At 29.4% G+C, this 21,165-nt stretch overlaps 1 long non-coding RNA gene across 1 annotated transcript; it reads right to left on the bottom strand.

Moving 5' to 3' along the window:
* Positions 1–967: 967 nt before the first annotated feature.
* LOC147800863 (uncharacterized) lies at positions 968–20,899 on the bottom strand. Its single transcript, XR_015431052.1, has 3 exons — positions 15,560–20,899; positions 12,401–12,501; positions 968–1,785 (listed from the first exon to the last, which is right to left on the bottom strand). It is a non-coding gene; the product is annotated as an uncharacterized LOC147800863 (long non-coding RNA).
* Positions 20,900–21,165: the final 266 nt, after the last annotated feature.

The following is a 21,165-nucleotide window of genomic DNA, read 5'->3' as shown; positions in this document are numbered from 1 at the left end:
AAAAACAGATCATACTATATTGAGAAAAAAATGGAGCAAAAAAAGAAAGAGAAAAGCAACAAAAAGCTAAAAGGCAATGAATAAACCAGCAAAACAATCAAAAACAGTAAATGGTAGAAAATATTGAAAAACAAGAATGAAAAACTGGAATGATCAAAAGCAGAAATTGGAAAAATGAAAAAGATTGAATATATCTGGAAAAACTGAACACTTAACAAATGTATAAAGAGGGAGTCGTTCAAGAAACAAGGCGATAAAACAAAGGGGGAATTCAATCAAATGTACTTGAACAAAAAGGTTACCATTCGAAAAACACCTTGGAAAAAGCTTCAGAAAAACATTGAAAAAATGCAAATCACACTTAAAGCACACATTGAAGTAAACTAATTTCAAAACAAGAACGAACGAAAAACTATGGAACAAAAACATAAGACGAAAATATTTGGGACACAAACACAGGATAAAAATTATTAGAACACAAATACAGGATAGAAAAGGATTGTTACAAAAAACATTGGAAAAAAAGTTTGAAGCACACATTGGAAAATAAAAATTGGGCCAAACATTGAAAGCAGAAAAATTTAAACACACAGTAAACAAAAATATTGAAACACAAATTGAAAGAAAATAAAACGAAATACACATCGAAAGAAAAAATTTGAAACGTACATTGAAAATTAAAAGTTGGAAAATAAAATTTGGAAATGAAGCCGGAAATGGATCAGAATACATATGGAAATAAAAACGGATCATGTATTGAAAAAAAAAACAACAGAATACTATAACAAAAACTATACTATACTAAATACTAAACTATACTATACTAAATACTATACTATACTACATACTATACTATACTACATACTATACTATACTACATACTATACTATACTACATACTATACTATACTACATACTATACTATACTACATACTATACTATACTACATACTATACTATACTACATACTATACTCTATTGTACTATACTAAACTATACTAAATGTTAAAAAAAATCGATGAAAAGCTGAAACGCAATGTATTACACAGAAAAATAATAAAAGAACAGGAAATCGTAGAAAGTTTTTTAAAAAAACTGGACAATTCAAAAACAAAATTTAGAAAAGTGAAAAAAATTGGAAATATGGAAAAAAATGAACACGTAAAAACCACACATAAAGCTGTTCAATAAACAAAAAAGGGTGATTAAACAAATTGTGAATTAGATCGAATGCATTCGAACATAAATGTTAGTAATCGGAAAAGCTGAAAAAAAATTGCAGGAAAATATTGAAAAAATGTCAAAACACACATACGGAATATTTTGGAAAACACACACACACCACATTGAAAGCATCTAATTAGAACACCAACACTGGGTCTAAAAGGTTGAAACACAAATACTGGGAGAAATAATTTGGAACGCCAACACCGGATAAAAGGAAACATATCAGGTAAAAAATAATCGAATAAAATTGTTTCTAGTTTCAATCCAAAAAAAAAAAAAATAATCATTTAAAAAAGCCACTCTACCTCCTTGCAATAATAAATGAGTGCTTGCTTCCAGTATAGCACCATTCAGAACTTAAGGATAAATAAGTGTCTTACCTTACAAGTGAGAGTTTACTTACTAACATTGCTAAGTACGTAACTATTTTCTGAACCTCAAGTAAGAAATCTTTTAAAGTGAATTAAAACTTACCGACAATACTCAGTTACTCTACACTGATTTCATTCATGTACGTCAGACGGGTACTTACTGGAGTTCTCAGAAATTTTCTTCAGATTCTAGGGAGGAAAAATTAAAAAAATTAAACTCTATTGATAATGGGCAATCGAAAGAGTACTGTTGTCATGTATTAATACTCGTTAATTTTTCCGATCTTTAAGAAGAATAGTTTGTTCCTTAAGCATAACATTCTTTGATTAAATGTACACTGCTGTCATGCATTAATACTCATTAATGTTTCCATTTTTAAGAAAAATAGTTGGATCCTTAAGCATAACATGATTTATTTAAACAAGATATATTTAAAAATAGAAGAGAAAAAACCTTTTTGCAGTTTTCAAAAATACGCTGAATTGTGTAGTCTAATGCTGTGGATTTTTATAGTCGTGAAACTGTCCACGACTATAAAAATTAGTTTTCAGTTGTAACCTTAATACTAAAGTGCAAAATGAAACATTTAAGTAATCTTTCATTAATTCTGCAATTTACACCAAATACTTGATCCATTTGAGGCGAACCGGGTTCGAATTCCAGTCGATACGAAAGCCGCATCCGTCTTGCACCGACCACAGTGCTGGTGTGAAATATCCTCAGTGGTAGACGGATCCTGGGTCGAAGTTTCCTTGCCATCAGGCTAACCGTGGGAGGTTCTCGTGGTCTTCCTCTTTATGTAACGCAAATGCGGGTTAGTTCCATCAGAAAGTCCTCCACGAAGGCAAATTTCATCCAATACTCGATCCAGAAGTTCCCTTGTCTTCAGGACTGGGTTCAAAATTACAAGACTAGGGAGTTGTACATTAGTAGTCGTAAACCCATACACTTGGGTCGGCTGTTTAATGACGGTTATAAAAGAAATAAAAATACTTGATCCAGGAGTTCCCTTGTCTTCTGAATTGGGTTCAAAATTACAAGGCTGCGGAATTAAACATTAGTAGTCATAAAACCAAAATTTGGGTCTGCTAATCAACGACGGTTGTAAAAAATATATCCCTAAGAATTACAGTGATCGCTTATATTAACTTGTATTCTCATGGCAGAGTTACCAACATAATTAAGACAAAGAAAAAATAACCATCTTGTAGTTAAAAATAGAACTTAGGCAAAATATTCATATTTAAAATAAATAAATTAGTAATCACCACAATAAATCATATAGTAAAGTCCATTTTTTTTTAAATTAAAATATTAGTTAAACAGAATGAATTTACAAGGGAAGGGCTCGGCTTGGAAAATTCACTTTGGAATGAAACTTGGTTTTTTAGAAACATAGCTTACGGTTGTTCTTGTTGTAGTTGTAGTTCATTTTACGTCGCACTAGAGCTGCACAATGGGCTATTGGCGACGGTCTGGGAAACATCCCTGAGGATGATCCGGAGACATGCCATCACAATTTTGATCCTCTGCAGAGGGGATGGCACCCCCGCTTCGGTTAGCCCGACGACCTGCACGTGAAGTCTAGCACTTTACAGTAGAACAGTTTAGCCAGGACCCGTACCGCACACCCTTAGTCCCTACGCAGACTAATCCAAGTGGTCACCCACCCGCACACTGACTGCAGCCATTGATGCTTGACTTCGGTGATCTGCTGGGAACCACATAGATTACGGGTGGAGTGAGATCTGCTTATAAAATGAAATTAATTTAGCTTATTACCTGAAGTTTATTTGACTTTTAAAAAAACTTTTTTGGGGGGAGAAGGTGGAACGCGCACTACTGTAAAAAATTGATTACAAACTTTAATTTCAGCACTTATCAATAACCAAATTTATTAATTCTGTGTTCATAACTACAAATAAATCGATAATACGGAATGGAAAAACTCACAATACGCAGAGGAGACAATATCTTCCGAGCAATCACCTCTATTCCTGATCCGACGCGAACCGTTACTGTTACATAGATTTATGAAAACAAAGGTCTTCATTGTTTTTTTTCTCCTCTTGTATTTTCTGAAGTTATCAACGTCTATAATTTTATAACAATCATTCAACAGCAGACCCAATTAACGGTTAACGGCTACCAATGTTCAACTCCGTAGCCTTGTAATTTTGAACCCAATGCAGTAGACAAGAGAACTCCTGGATTTCTGGCAGAGATTTAGCCTTCGTGGAGGACTTATTGATAGAACTAACCAGCATTTGCGTTTCATGGAGAGGAAAACAAAGATAGCCACCCATATTTAGCCTGATGGTAAGGGCACTGTAACCCATGATTCGTCTATCATTGAGGATATTTCACGTCAGCACTATAGTCTTTGCGAGCCGAGTGCGGAATTCGAATCAACCAGTTATCGCTGGGATGGGATCGAACCTGGGTCACCTCATCGGGAATCGAGTGCTCTATGCCCTGAGCCACCACGGCTCAACCCCTATCATTTCTTAAGGTCTCAAAAATTGTCGGCGAGAAAATATATCCCCATCGACATTAACAAATTTGTGAATTTGGTTTTAATTATATTTAACACGACATTATAAGAGATTAAAAAAATTTAACTGATTTTGAAATGTTACTCCAATTTGAAGATTTAGATTTAAGGTATTTAGTTAAAATATAAAATTGAGTGAAAGAGATGTTGAGTTCCTTAATTAAATAATAAATAAAAAAAAAACGTTTTAGGGAAATAAAGTTAAAACAATTGAAGATCAAAATGAGAGAATGCTTTTTGCCTATTTTTCGCAAAAATGATGACTGACTCTCAGTCTGTAACAATTTGGGTATTAGATAAATCTATAACAGGGAAAACCAATGCTCCCCGAGAGTTATTATGGTGTGAAAATTGGCCATGCTGTGGATAAACGGTTAGTGTCCGCGTGAATTCGTTTTATTTATTTATTATTATTTTTTGAGAATCAGCTTTTATGAACCATAACCGTTCTTGCCACTAATCTCCAATTATCAAAAGTACATTCAGCAACTTTCCAAATCTTTGGTTATAGAGTTTTTAATTTCAAATGTTTTTTAATAAAATCATTAAGAGATTAATTAAATTTTTTGAAATGATAAATCTAAATCTTAAAATTTCTAACCGCATACTCTAATAACGAGAAACCACCTATTACTACAAGTTTCCAAGCAAGCAACAAAAAGACAAAAAAAAAAATTTGCTTTCGTAAAAAGTAAAAACTACCACTATCCTTTCCTCTATTGCAAAAAAGAAAGAAAAGAGGAAAACTCATTTTTGCTGCTGTTTTAGTGAGTAATGAAAAAAAAAGCAAAAATAAGGAAATAAAGGCATTATCATATATTTCTGATATCTTTGTGCAGGAAAGTTAGAAATCAACACCATTTCATTTTTCATTATTCTTACTATCTTCACCCGTTCACCCGATCGCTCAAAAATTGACATTTTTATTACTCAACCGTAATTCTTATTACGAAACAGTAATAATTACGGATAAATGGTAATGGTCGTCATCTCTTTAAATCGAAGAATAAATAGAAAGTTTCAAAATCGAAAGCTCGTTCGCTTCATTAACACTGGATTGCCAAAAGGAAGTCATTTTGACTGCTTTTAATTTCAATCAGGAAAACAATGATGTACATAATGACACAATTTCTTAGAATTTTGTGACTTTTTGTACCACACAATTTTTTTTTTATTGTTAATATTTACTAATAACTTGTTATATAACTGTAAATAATACAAAAAATGTTAAAAATTAATTTTAAGCAAATTTATTTGCGCATTCACAATCCAGTCATTTTGACTGCTTTTGGGAAATATACTAAATTTCCGTCTTTCTAGTGTTAATGTGTCAAAGAATTATTTTTTAACATTCTAAAAACAAAAATGTAGATTTTCTTAATTATCAGGAAATTTTCAGAATGTTTTATTTAAAACCAATTAAAATTAAAATAAAATTGGAAAATAGGTATTTGTGAGCCTGCTCAGCCTTTCTTGCCTTTATACATAAATTATTATTCGTAAAAACTGAAAATGTTAAAAAGCAGTAACATTGCATTTCCCTAAGCTCTAATAACAAGAAACCATAAATTGATGTGTTAAAAATCAATGTTTAGAAGTGAAAATTATCACTAACATTTTTCATAATTGAAATAATTACTCACAGAAAAAGCTATCATTTACATCAGTGATTCTCAACCACTGTGCCGCGGCACTTTTGTGTGCCGCCAAATTCTTAAAATGTGCCGCCAAATATTATAAATGATACAATAAAAATTATAATGCTTTTTTTTTTTACTACGAGTAAAGTTTAAATTAAAGAAAAGTGCACACACACACACACACACACATATATATATATATATATATATATATATATATATATATATATATATATATATATATATATATATATATATATATATATATATAAATAAATTAAAATACGAGGGAAGTGTTTAAATTGTCTTTGACAACTTTAAAAAATGCTGAAATAAGTAGGAAATTTAATGATTATTAAAATTATTAATTAGCAAAAGAAAGCAAGCTAAATATAAACTTTCAAACTTAAATAAAAGCTAATCATTAAAGTAAGCTATGCAATTAATAGTTATAAAAACTAAATTAACAAAGGATAACTAACAAGAAAATAAGCTAACAATTAAAAATCAGCAAAAAAACTAGTTAACAAGAAATCACAAAAAATAACAGTTAATAGCTATAGAAAACAAGCTAACAATTAATAACTATCAAAAAAATAAATAACTGTTTCTAACTAATAAAAAATTAGTCGAAAGAAATAATTAATCCCTTAATAAACGTGCTTTTGTAGTACATATCATTTTATTTCACATTCAAAATTATTATCACTAACTATTTAACACAATGTATTATAGGTATGTAAACAACTAATTTTTTTCATTGTGTGCCGTCAAATTTCGAAATCGTTAAAAGTGTGCTTCCCCCCAAAAAAGGTTGATAATCACTGATTTACATAAATAAATCCTTACATTAAACAAATTTGGGATTAATACCAAATTACCACTTGCAAAAAAAAAAAAAAAAAAAAAAAAAAAAAAAAACTTTTATTTAGTATTTCTGTTACACACTTCAAAATAACCGCTTTTTCTTGGTTACATTGCTCTACATTACTTTATCTTCGCTGTTTGCAATACAAGTCAGTGGTATGAATGACGTCACACTCTTTCACTCGGATGGGCTAAGGCTCCAATACTATCAGAGCTGACCTATCAAGCAATATTGGAGCAAAAAAGTTCGCAAGTTAACGTTATGTTAGTATTGTGCTTATGTTAGCTCTTTGGAGCAAAAATAGATGATGAGTCGGCCTGTCTAATTCAGGGGCTCTAGGATGGGTAAACTACGCCCTGCAGGAAGGTTTTATCCTGCCCGCGGATAGAATTTTAACTTTTAACTAACTTCCGTAGCGAATATAAACAATATACAAAAATTTTCTTGTCTACTGTGTTTAAAGCAATTTTTGCTCTTTCTTTTTTTAACAAAGTACTGATAACCTTTTTACTTTCGATATTTTTTTTTTCTCAACAAAACAAAAATTGATGGAAAAAGCTAGTAAAGACAGCTTCAATTGCTAAAATGTTGAAAGCAGAAGTTCTTTATAGAATAGCCGTAGATAGGCTCCAACGAGCGTTTGTCTTTCTTGAGGAGCAGGCATACTGAATCTAATATAGGTTAATTGTACTTCACATGTGGCAGACTGCGCATTTTAAGCTCTAACAAGCAGATTTCTCTGCCGGGGCGAGTTCCAACATAATTTATTGCATATTGAAAGATTGCACACATATAACGTTATTGTAAATAATTGAAGTTATAAAATGTATAAAATAGCTAGTACTTGTTTGAGTTATTTGAAATATTTTTTAACCCCAAAATGGCTACTAAAAACGCAAAGTTGATTCAGAGTGCGGTTCGTTCAATGATGAATGAACTTAGAAATATTTTTTGACAGATGTAAATGATAAACCAGTATGTCTTATCTGCAATGAAGTTGTAGCAGTTTTTAAAGAACACAACATTAACCGATATTTTACTGTCAGGCACAAGAATGTAAACTACGAAGCGATGTCTGAATGTGAAAGAAGACAAAATGCAAAAAGTCTTCCTATAGAATTCTCAGGTCCACAAAATATTTTCAAGAAGATAAACAGTGTTCAAGAAGCAGCTACGAATGCAAGCTACATTGTAGCATGCAATAGTGCTAAAAATAATAAATCTTTCGGTGGTGGCGAGTTTGTTAAACAATTTATACTCCAATTTTGTGATGTTTTATGTCCAGACATGAAAAATAATTTTGAGGCTTATCGCTAAAAACGGTGACTTCTAGAATAGAAGCCATCGATTAAAATTTTCTATCACAATTAGAGTCAAAAATTGCACAAATTACATTTTGCTCAATAGCTATGGATGAAAGCACTGATATAAATGATACTGCTCAATTAGTGTTACTTATAAAAACTGTTGATGAGAACTTCGAAATTCCCGAGGAACAGGCGTGCATTCGTTCTTTAAAAGGAACTACAATGAGATGTGATATTTTTCGTGAGGTTAAGGAATGACTTTTAAATTTGAAAGTGCCTGCATTTTTTTCCAGATCTTTTTTGTCATATGAACAACTTCAATGTTAGGATGCAAGAGAAAATTCAATTGCTCGATGATATCTGGGCCCATCTCAAAGCTTTTAAATTGAAGCTTAATTTGTTTGCCGGGCAACTAACTAGAAATGACTTCTCTCATTTCTCGAGGTTAAATTCAATACCCTCAGTGAATAAGGAAAAGCATAAGAATTATAAATATAGCTTTGAGAATATTTTGAGTTTCAGATTTTAGTGCCATTCAAACAGAATTAGATATTTTTACCATGCCTTTCAAAGTAAATTGTGAAACAGTGAGGTCGGATTTGCAGCTTTGAATTAATTGAGTTGCAATACAGTCGAACTCGTTTATAACGAGCTCGGATTTAACGAGAACTCGGATTTACCGAGGGAAACGAGAATATTTGGTTGGATCAATGTTAAGTCTATGGAACAGAAGTCGCTTTTAACGAGCAAGACCCGGTTTTAGCGAGCAATATTTTTCCGTCTTGTAATCTTTTTTCTCATCTTTCTAGTCTTTCTGTCTTATCTTTTTTTCAAAATGATAAGAAATGTGCGCGAAATAAAAAAAAAATGCGATTAAATTAATTAATGTAATTAAAGTAAGTAAGTATTAATTCAATTTTAAGTAAATTCAATCATTTGACCTCCCAAGCCCCCCCCCTCTTCTGGTTGCACGCCTGTCTTAAGTACCCGTTTATTACGAGCACTCGGATTTAACGAGTACATGTTACGGTCCCTTTGTGCTCGTTATAAACGAGTTGGACTGTACAACAATCTTCTGAAGCAGTTGTTTCGAAATATGTCAAAGTTTGAGTTTTACAAATCTTTACCAAAAGCTAGTTTCCAAAATTTAATATCTCATGCCCAGAAAATCAGTGCTATGTTTATGTTTGCTTCATCTTATATATGTGAACAAATGTTTTCAACTATGAACCTTAGAAAAAATAATTTCAGAAGTATAATAACAGACAAGCATTTAGACTTGAAATAAGTACATCTCACTTCGAACCTCAATATAAGGAACTTATATAAATTAAATCGCAATTTTATTCCTGTCATAAAATATTTAAATTAAAACTTGCACATTGTTTCCTTATTTTAAAAATTTTCACTTGGACCAACGAACTTTTCTTTTTCGATTTTTGGTCCTCGACCAAGAGAGTTTGCCTATTCTGCTCTAGTTATTGTTATTGTTTTAACATTAAATTATAATTCAATAAAAGTTCGCAATAACGATAATCCGTAGTAACAAGTAGATTGTCATCTTAGCAAGCCTGTCGTTATAAGCAAGTACTCATATTTAACCATAAAACAACCTTACAGTATAGTTATTGCTGTTATTTATATTTATAAACCGTCGTTGAACTGCCGAACCAATTTATAGGTTTACGACTACTAATGTTCAACTCCGCAGCCTTCTAATTTTACACCCAATCCAGAAGACAAGGGAACTTCTGAATCAAGTATTGGGAGAAATTTTGCCTTCATGGAGGACTTTTTTGAGGGAACTAGCCCGCATTTGCGTTACGTGAAGAGGAAGACTACAAGAACATCCCACGGTTAGCTTAGCGGCAAAGGGACTCCAACCCAGGCTAAAGAGAATAGAAGGGCTAGTTCACTCCTTTGAAGAAACTCTCGCCGCGCCAAACCTCCGATTTTCGCCTGTGACGTCACGGTGGCGCAAAGCTTGAGCTTTTAATTCAAGAACGAAGCGTTCGGTCTAACTAGCTTTAACTAATATTGGAACATTCCTTTTTGTGACACATTTCGAGACATTCTTTGTTTCCTATAATGATTTTTCTCAGTTTTGTGAAGTGAATTGCAAAAATTTAAAATTATTTATGAAATGCCAGTTTGTGCGATTGCAACTTACAAAAATTTTAATAGAAACACAAAAGGAAAAAATATAACTTTCCACGTGTTCCCTAAAGCAAATGAACAACTATGTAAAGAATGGCTTCAACATTGCAAAGGAATAACCCAGTTAATATTAAATATGAACGAAAATGCAGTAAGGATTTCTTAAAACAAGATTATGAAGATGATATGAGAAATCGTTTGCTTGGATTGCCGATTAGAATGATTTTAAAATTGCTCTAACTCTACCAGGTGCTCTCTTATCTAAGGGAGGACTAAGTGTTCTGTCAGCAGCCTGGATGGAAGTGTATCAAAAGTTTGAGAACATTTTTCAAAGCGTGCATGGGGCAGAAAATCAGAAAGTGTCAAAGAATTTATAAGTGAACTAGAGGGACGATATCCTGCAGTAAATAAAACAGCAATATTTTGCATTTCAGAATTTTTATAAGAATTCGCCATCTAAATTGAAACCGCCCAGCTACTCCAAAAAAAAAAAAAGAAGACAAACGAAAAAATAAAAAAAATAATAAGTCAAAGAAAATACAAACTTAAATTAAAAGTATAGATAATTAATAGTTAAAATTCTCCTAGTTTCATAACGTAGTTTTTAATGTAGTTATTCTAAATATTTATTATTTTTTTAATTATAATATAATTATTTTTTTAATATAATTATATTCTTTTAAATTTAAATATCTATAAGCAATTGTAAAATTTCTAATATTTTCATGAACCTAAATTATTATTTTGTTAGAATAATTAGCGCTTAAGGTTGTTGTTTCCTAATGATTAAGTATAAACAAGTTGCCATTAGCAGCATATTTTAAAATCAAGATTCTAAATTTAACCCAACTGTACATGTAGCTAAAAAAGTGTCGATATATACATTAAATATTTTTCAATAATAAAAGTTAAAACTGAAAATTTTAAAATAAAGTATTTATAGCGTCATTTACGACAGCTAGTAAAATATTTTCATTAGTTTAAAATGGTATTTAATTTAATATTTTGGCCAAGAAAACAAAATAAATAATATGCTAATTGCATAAAGTTTGAAAGCCAATATCAAGAAAAAGTCGAACTTATTTTTACAGAGAGAATGATACAAAGTTTTCATAATATTTTTGCTTGCGATCTCCGAGATCTGTGTGGATTGTGACGTCATGAGGAGGGTAATCGTAGCTTCAGCTCTAACAGCGGAACGAACTAGACCTTCCATTCTCTTTAGCCCTGACTCTAACCCACGATCCGTCTGCCACAGAGAATATGTCACGTCACCACGGTGGTCGGTGCGAACCGGATGCGGATTCGCTTCGACCCGCCATTGCAGAGATTCGAACCCGGTTCACCTGATTGGAAGGAGAACGCTCTATCCCCGAGCCATCGCATATTGAGAATACTGAACGTAGATTACAATCTTAATCAAAATAAGATCCCATTGCAAAGAAGTAAAATCAAAATCTATATAAGATGCTATTCCAGATAAATAAAATTAAATATATGCTATTGCAGATAAGTAGCCAACGAATAACACACTCATTTGAAGCGTGCGGCAGGATTCTTGAAAGAAACAAAGACTTTTTTTCTTCAGTAAAGGGGAAGGTAACTCTGGACAAGGGTTGTCTACACATATTTGTTTTATTAACATAATGAATTAAAACTTGATGAAGAAAATAAGGTGAAATGTTGTTCGTTTTTCATTTTTCTGCATTGATATCAGAAATAAATAATATCTATTTTGCTTTTTCTTGCAGTTTTGCTCATTTAGATAGCAGAAAAGTATAAAAAATTTCTTATCAATAAAATTCCTGTTATCACGAGTTTTCTGATAACAGACTTATACGAGATTAGATAAGTAAAGGTGCCTTAAATTCGTATTTCAAAAACTTAATATTAGCGAAATTTGACTTCGAGAAATATTTGATTATTGAGAAAAAAAATTTTGTTTTTTCATAAAATGATTCAAGAGCATTGAAAGTTTTTAAACTAAAAATCCAGCAAGATTCACAATAAACCTCAATACTTGATACAATTAATGTATCTCATTTTTAAAAGTATATTTAAAATCTTACACATGATAGAATTTTGAAGGGAACAAATATCAAAAGTTTGCGTGTTAACTTAAAACATCGGAAGAATATTTTTCAATCAAAAACTTTTACTAGTTAACGAAAACTACAGTTTTTAATGATTATAATAATGAAAAAAAATTGCATTTTAAATTTAACAAATTTGAACCTATTTATAACTTATTTGAATTAGAAGAAACAAATAACTTACCCATATTTTTCAGGATCAAAACATTCAACAGTATTTGATGATGAAATACAATTATACCCTCCACATCCAGTTTGTTAAAAAGAGCGTCAACTCCAATGGCACTAGAATAAAAAATAAATAAGTAAATAAAATAGAAATTTAAAGACCATGAAATTGTCATGCTGTATTGAAAAATATATTTTTTATTTTAATTAAATGGATGCAAAGCGCACCTGACTATCAATCACCATTTATACTATATCTAATTAATATCAAAAAGAAAACAAAAGCAAGACAAATAAAAGAATTGTAAAAAAAATTATTCAGCAGCAGCGGTCGCCATATCAACGCATGCAATGACGACGCATGCTCACTGTTTACGATTTCTCTTGAACACAATAGAAGAGTGTGATGTCCAAATGAGGTGCGCACGCCATCAAACCCAAAAGAGCACCCATTTTGCCAATGGGTAATAAAACATTAATTAAATGAAAAAATATATATTTCATACGCAATAAATTAATTTCGCTTGTTACGTTTCAAAATGTTATAACTAATTGAACTATCAATAGGAAACCTTTCTTACTAAGAAGCTATTTGAAGACACTCATCATTTTAATTTAATATTTGTTTTTAATTCAATCCTAATATTTCAAATTAAAGATTTAATCTCTTAAAAGAGAATTAGAACGTAATATTTTTTTATTCAAATACATCAATTTTAAGTTAATTTGTTATCAATCAGTTTTGATTATTAAACTGGCTGTTAAAGGGATTAAAATAAATTTAAATCAACAGTACAAAGAGATCCATGTCAACAACTAATCTGTGTTAGAGAAGATTTTATTTGATTTAAATAATAAACAACTATATGTTCACTTATTTACACTCTTTCATTAAATAAAATTTATTTATTCAAGGTTTTCTTTAGCGTAATTATGTTGAAAAATTCTAAAATTCCTGAAATAACAAACTGCTTAGTAGATAAGAAACTTTAATTATTTTTAATCTATATGTTGATAGTTCCTTTGTTCAAATTTTTGTAACTATAGAATTTATAAAGTCTTATTGTGGGAGTTCTAATTGAGTTCAAAATTTCTTTTTTTCATATGATTTTAAAAAAAGGATTTAAAAAACTCGGAATAGAAATACAAGAAATATGCCGTTTCATATTTTTGACAGCAGTAATTTAGAACATGATACCTAAATCTATTAAGAATTCTATGATATTACTGCATTGTTGATAAGAATAGATTGTTTTTAAATTAGACAAAAGCGAAGAATCAATAATTATGAAACGACAAAACTTCAACCTAAGTCCCATAAAGTTTGAAACTTTAAATCAAGTGATATTATATGACTAAACCATATATATATATATATACAATTCGTGAAAAAATTTGTAAGCTTAAACAATTGAATCTAGCGATTTTTACAGCGGTATTAATTAAATTAAAATGATGTTGCATCGAAAATATAACTATGTTGATTCTTCAAATGGCTCAGGGGATAGAGAGGGGGGTGCTGGCTCTGGGGATTGAGCTTTCGCCTTCCAATGAGGTGAACCGGATTCAAATCCCAGCGATGGCTGGTCGATACGAATCCGCATCCAGCTTGCATCGACTACAGAGATGAAGTGAATTATCTTCAGTGATAGACGGATCATGGGTTAGAGTCCTTTGACGTCAGGCTAACCTTAGAAAGTTCTCGTGGTCTTCCTCTCCATGTAACGTAAACGCTTTTCAAACAGTCCTCCACGAAGGCAAATTTCTCCCAATACTCGATCCAGTAGTTCCCTTGTCTTCTGGATTGGGTTCGAAATGACATGGCTACGGAGTTCATCATTAATAGTGGTAAATCAAAAAAGTGGGTCGGCAGTTCAACAACGGTTATAATTCCAATTTGTATTCGTTGAAAATTGGATGTTTTGTATGCAAACAAAAATCAGGAATATTAGGACAGAAATCTATGGCAAACAAAAACAAAAGTCGACAGTTTGGGGTTCCATTACTGAAAAAATTAGAACCCGTGAGCTGCTTTAGGGTGTTGAAGTAGTTCATTGTTTCTTTTAAATTCTTAATCTTAATAATCTTAACTTTTTGCTTATGGCTGTTACAACATGTGAAACACGAGTGATGGTTTAATTGATACACCATAAGCAAATGATTAGGTTACATTATTTTACGATTTAAATACGTTCCAAACGACCGTACAAGCAATCATTATCATAGTTAAGAGTTGAAAAGTACGTAATAACTCGAAGATAGAAGAAAAATTGGACTTTAGTTATCGTTTGATCCCAGTGCTTTATTTGAATAATAAAGAGTCAATAATATAGGGATCGGTTTACAAAACATGAATTAGTGCTTGCAGTACTGGGGGTTCCGCGTTCGGCTGACTACCTGACCGGAACATCTGCTCCTGCACCCCAGAGCCCAAGGTCAAGGCAACTGAGATGGGCACAGTAGGCCTTGGCTCTCCATGGGCTGTCGCGCCACTGAGTTTAGTTTTTTTTTAGTGCTTGCAGTGCGTGAAAAATACCATGCATTTAAAATTTTATTTCTCAAGAATTATTCGGCCGATTTTTTTGATATTTTGTTTATTATCATTCAAAAATATTTTCGCCAAAATGATGTAAAATTTTTTATACTTTATTATTCAAGTTTTTTTCAACCATTATTAGATAAAATAATAAATTATCGATAATTATTAAAAATATTTTTTGCATGGAATTATCTTAAAATAAGTGACTTTTATAATTGAGTCGAAAAATTTTGGCAAAATACGCAAAAAGTAAAATTAACGTTAAACTGGAACAAGTAGCTGGGCACTATTTTCCAGATTTCGGCTAACCCCACCCATATTTTGAGGGTTAACAATCCAAATTCAAAGGGGAAAAAGGTATTAATTAGCATAGTGCACTAATTAATTAGCATACTTAAGGTTTAACCCTTGAACCATTAAGATTGAGTCATACTACGTAAAAATTTGATGATTAGGTCAAAATATAATCAGGAAGTTCCGTTTTTCTTTTATGCACGGCATGAAACTTCCGCTCATGAAGTCGCGGATTTTACTCAATTGTAAATAAATAAAAAAATTACTTTTACTTATAACAACTTTTACGGAAATCGGTTTTAAATCAGCATGAATTCACTATCATACAATTGTTAAACTAACCTGATATATTAAAAGATGAGCTTGGAGTATTTTCTAAATATTTCCTGCTCCCTTCATCTGTGCTTAAGCATACAAGAAGCTATTCATCCATACGAATAAGATCAGAGAACACAAGATAACGACATCGATAAACTGAAAAATATCTAAAATATTCATTAGTTTCACCTGAAAAAAATATTAGATTAAAATCTGAAATGAAATACATAATTAAAAAGTAAACATTGTACAACAGTTTTTAAAGAGTAAAAAGTAGACATATGATAATCGACCTCGGAAATTTAAAAATGAACATCAATATTTCTCGATTGAAATTGATGATTAAGAAATTAACTGAATTTCTTCCACTAAGTTTACCGTTAGCGGTTGATAACTCTGCGCGTTAATATCATTAATATGCAAAATAAAATTCAAATTTGCAGACAAATCGCAATTCGTTCATTCGTTCTTTCTAGACGTTAGTTCTAATTTTTTTTTTGAACTCCGAACTCAGAAGGCATTAAAACATTCCATTATCCATATTTACTTAAAATATTACCTTCTGTTTTATGCATGACACAAAACAGAATAAATGAAGTTAGCTACACATTCAGAAGACAGGCTTTTCATAGAATAATAATATAGGTAGACTGCTCATCTATGATTGCCAATTGGCAACTAGGAAGACTCTTATGACCAAGGTTTGGGCAGGGCTAGGCATAGCATTTGGTGAACCTAGGCAACCACATGGGATTGCCGTATAAAAACGGCCGAAAATTCATATTTGATTTCTTTAAAAATATTTTTAAAAAAATGTTTTTAACCCTCTACGCGTGATTTTTCTTTCTTTTTAATTTGTACTATATTCTGATAATTTCACTTTAAAAATTCATCGGTGATTAATATTTTCTTTAATGTGATAAAATAATATTTTCTTTAGTGAGATAAAATTCGAGCTATATTCTTATTTTTATTCTTTATATATAGTGTGATGTAGTCAATATATCAGCATATATTTTGTATACTGTTAATTGTACTCAAAGCGACAATAAAATAAAAAAAACAATATTTTCTTACTGAAAATTACTATGTTGTAACGTTCTGAATTAAATCACCAGTTAAATCAAAATGAAATTCTATAATATTTCATAAACTAATTTATGATTGAAAAATGTAACGGGTGTTTCATAATACGTTTATAAAGGAAAATATTAGTGCTTTAAAGTTTTTTTTAATGTATTTTTAATAATTACTTCATTGAAATTGGACATAAAATAATTCATATTTTCTTTCAAAACGAGGTAGAGATTTCAAAGTTTAAGCTGGATTTTTAACAATATGTTATGGAATAAATTACAAATTTTTTTTACAAAACTAAACTGTAAACTTATAATCTTTAGTTCAATATTTTGCTTCAATTTATAAATAAAATTAAGACATAACCTAAGCTATCCGAATTCATGTTATAATACATGCATGAAAATTAATGACTAATGCATGAAAATTAATGTTTGCTTTGTTTGATTTAGTTTAGGGTTTTTCAAATTAAAATCTTAATGATATGTGACATAAGTTCAAATTGAATAAACATTCAATAGTCTCGTAGCATCAAATTTTGTTTCTTATTTAATTTTTAAAAACACAACCATAACAGAAAACAGCGAATTCATAACGAAAATATTTTCCTATTAAATTCAAAATTCAATTGAAAACAATTGGAGTAACATTAAAATTTATGAACTATTTTTTTAGAAAATATTACATTTAGCACTAACTCTTTGCTGGATTTTTTTAATTGTTTTCAATTTTTCCAATTACTTCGTAAAATAAAATTTGCAATTAGTTCGTCTGTTTTTTCACTTGTACATTATATTCTGCCCCACGTAAATTAATTTTATTTTTCCTTAATCACAACTCTTCATTTTTCTAAAAATAAAACAGCTTAACAATTTAAAATATACGAAACTTACTAGTTAAACTTAACATAGTGGGTGACAAGTTTACTTAACTCTCATAACTCAATTTATAACTAAATAAGTTGACTAGTTTCTCAGAAAGTTCACCTAACTCTTTCATAACTCAATTTAGAACTATAAGTTATTTAACTGTGTAGAAAAAATAGAAAATTTAATGAAATCTTTTAAATATGAGAAACAGCTGGCAATATTTTCCCTTTTTTGTGATTTATTTTTTCCATTTTTTTTCTAATTTTTTTGAACCAACTACCAAATTTTTTTACCAACAACTTTTTTTAACTAGTTTATTTACGTTTTTACAAAAAAATCATCTTTGAAAAAGCCAACTAAAAATCAATAAATCTTACTTGTAACTAATTACTAAAGGAGTCTGTTTTGATTAATTTAATTTGATCAGGGAAAGTTAGTTTTAAGAGGAGTGGATCTTATGATTCGGGTAGCAGTCTAATCCGATATTATTAGTCTATCGATCATTTTGAACTCCTGATTTGAATGTTAAGCCAACAATCACATTTTCTAGAAGCTTTCTATTTAGGAAAACAGAGAATATTACAAAACATACGAAAGAATACTAATATAAATTATTTATATTAGTCTTCTAACTCTTTAAATTATACACTTCTCTGCTTTTTTTACATTGGAACAAAAATCTAAGTAATAAAAAAAAGATAAAAAAATTTAAGGTTTTTAAAATCAAAGAATGAAAATTTAATATTAATAAATTATATAGAAGTGCCAACTTTCCTAGCAAGATATCACTAATATACAATAATCTATACAATATACAATATAGGCAATAATATACAAAATTTTAGCATACACAACAGGTAGCATATATAATAATATAAATAACATAAATATATATATAACATATAATGTATGCAATAATGTATATAACCAAAAGGAATCAAATCAAATTTTAAATACTTAATTCTATATATATCTAATAATATACGTCAGTTTAGAATTAAATGAAAAAATAATTAAGTGTTACTTTTTTTTCAAACATAAGCTGCAAACGTTATATAATTTATAACTCTTGTTAGTCAAGGAAAAAAAAATATTTTTAAAAGATTATTTTAAAAAATCTCACAAATTAAAATTTTTATTACTCAACCGTACTCTTTATTACGTACCGTAATAATTACGGATAAATTGTAATAGTTGGCACCTCCTTAAATAGAAGAATAAATAGAAAGTTTCAAAATATAAATCTAGTTCGCTTCATGTAACAAATAAATATTTAACATTCAAAAAACAAAAATGTCAATTTTTTAATTTTAAGGAAATTTTCAGAATGTTTTATTTAAGTCAGATTAAAATGAAAATAAAGTTTGAAAATAGGTACCCGTGAATCTTTTCAACCTTTCGTGCATTTATAATTCAGTTGTTACTCGTAAGAACGGAAAATTTTTTAAGTAGTAGCATTGCATTCCTTTAAGATCTAAAATTTGTACCATAAATTGATATCTTAAAAATATGCGTTTAGAACTGAAAAATATCACCATTTTTTTAATTTAAATAATTATCAACAAAAAAGCTGTCATTTATGTAATTAAACCATTGCATTAAACAAACTTTGGCTAAATACCAAACAACCACTTATTTTTCTCCTTTCGAAATCTTTTGTATGTTTGTGCAATGTAAGGTTAATTATGAAACTTTCTATTTAAAAATAACATTTTAAAACATTTTTAACAAAATCTTGTCATCCAAAAAAAAAAAAAAATAAAAAACACATAATGCATGATGCGCAAACATTTATGTATTTGCCTTATACAATATTGTAAAAACACGAATTTCTGATTTTCAAAAAGTATTCAAGATTTAAGTCACCACAGTTTGGGTTATTCAAATCCAGGAAGGAAAAAGAACTGATCATTCAATTGAATTAATTACTAAAATTTTCCTATTGAAATCTCTTAAATTGGTGCATTGCGTGCAATATAGGACATAAAATAGATTTGTTTTTCTCTCAATCATCCACAGTAACAATGTAAATACAAAAATGTAACAATAAAAATGCAAAAACCTACTGTTTGGCTATTAATTTTATAATTAAAAAATTTATAATTGTTTTTATAATTTTCTTAATTAAACATTAAATAAAACATTTAATGATTAATAAACATTAACTAAAATATAGTAAAACATTAACTAAAATATAGTAAAACATTAACTAAAATATAGTAAAACATTAAATAAAATATAGTAAATTTAATTACAGTATACTCTCGATATCTTGAACTTCTATATCTCGAAAACCTTGCAAAGTCAAAAAAATATTCCCCCACCTGGCTGTACACATTCAAATAATGTTAATTTGAATACCTATGTGCCAGAGTTTCTTCTCAAAACCTTGTTATTTGGAATATTTTTCGTAATAGAAAATTAAATTTTTCAGAAAAATCACAAAGTTTATTATAAACCAATTTTCTATTTATTGCATAATTATTTTTGTCTTACTTTTAAAAATAAAATTTTTATGACTCAATTTTAAATTATAGTCAATTATAATTAGTTGACTATAATAGTAGTTATTCTTATGTTTCATGACTACCTTTTAGAGTACTATACTTAGAATATATTTTTCTACTTTTTAGAACATATTTAGTTCTGAACTTGTTACATCTAAATTGTTTTAGCGTCACCTTCAATTTTGAGATATTGAGAGTATACTGTGTTTTTCTATTTTAAAGATACATTTTAGAGACCGAAATATGAGTATGTTTAAATATGAATTTTGAAAATAACAGCTAAGAAATTTCAACTTCTTTAAAGACATTTTAGCTTCCTTCTTAAGATGTAAAATTTTGAAATATTTCTTTTTAAGACAATTTCAATTTAAGACAATTTCAATTTAAGACAATTCAAAGGTGAAAGAGCCATTTTTATAAACGAAAAACTCAGCCATTTAGAATAACAGTGAGTTCACCACAAACACGCACATTCTTTTTTTAAATATAACTTAAATTTTTTATATTGCAATGTATAACAAAATTTCTTGAACAAATCAATATTTCTAAAATGTATTTCGAAATAATTATCCTAGCAATAGTCAAGCAATTCCAAAACAATTAAGCTAAGTATCAAGTGCGATAATTGAATATAAATTAAACTATCGCACTGGATACTTCAATATGATTTGTGCTTAATATTCGCAAAATGCTTTCTGTACTGATTTTAGAGAAGCTCGTGTATTAAAAAAACAGATGACGAAAATTATTTTTCACCTAGATAGGAAAACAATGATTATTGTAAAAGAAGAGTATTTTAATACAAAGATTATTCAAAATGAATAATCTTTTTTTTTATTCATGAAAAGAAATTTGCATTTAAAATTTGTAATAAAATTTATTCTATTTATTGTTATATTTTTAAAAAAAGTTTTTCCTAAAAAATTACAACAGTACAGAAAAGATTTGTCGAAAACTATTTAATAAACTATTTATATTAGAAAAAGTATTTTTAAAGTATAGAACTAGATTAAAAATATGCACTCAAAAATGATAAAGAAGTTTCTGCACTTAAAGAAGCAATTTTTATTGCAACTGTTTCCAAAAATAAACTTTACTTTCTTAATAAGAGACAGTTTCCTTACCTTTCTTACATTTTTTTAAAATACGTTGATCATACTGTATGATGTTTACATAT

This window comes from Parasteatoda tepidariorum, unplaced genomic scaffold (assembly GCF_982258835.1).
Source record: "Parasteatoda tepidariorum strain Cologne lab strain unplaced genomic scaffold, Ptep-v5.0 scaffold_12, whole genome shotgun sequence".
NCBI classification, from domain to species: Eukaryota; Metazoa; Arthropoda; class Arachnida; order Araneae; family Theridiidae; genus Parasteatoda; species Parasteatoda tepidariorum.
This window is presented reverse-complemented; position numbering and strand designations above follow the sequence as displayed.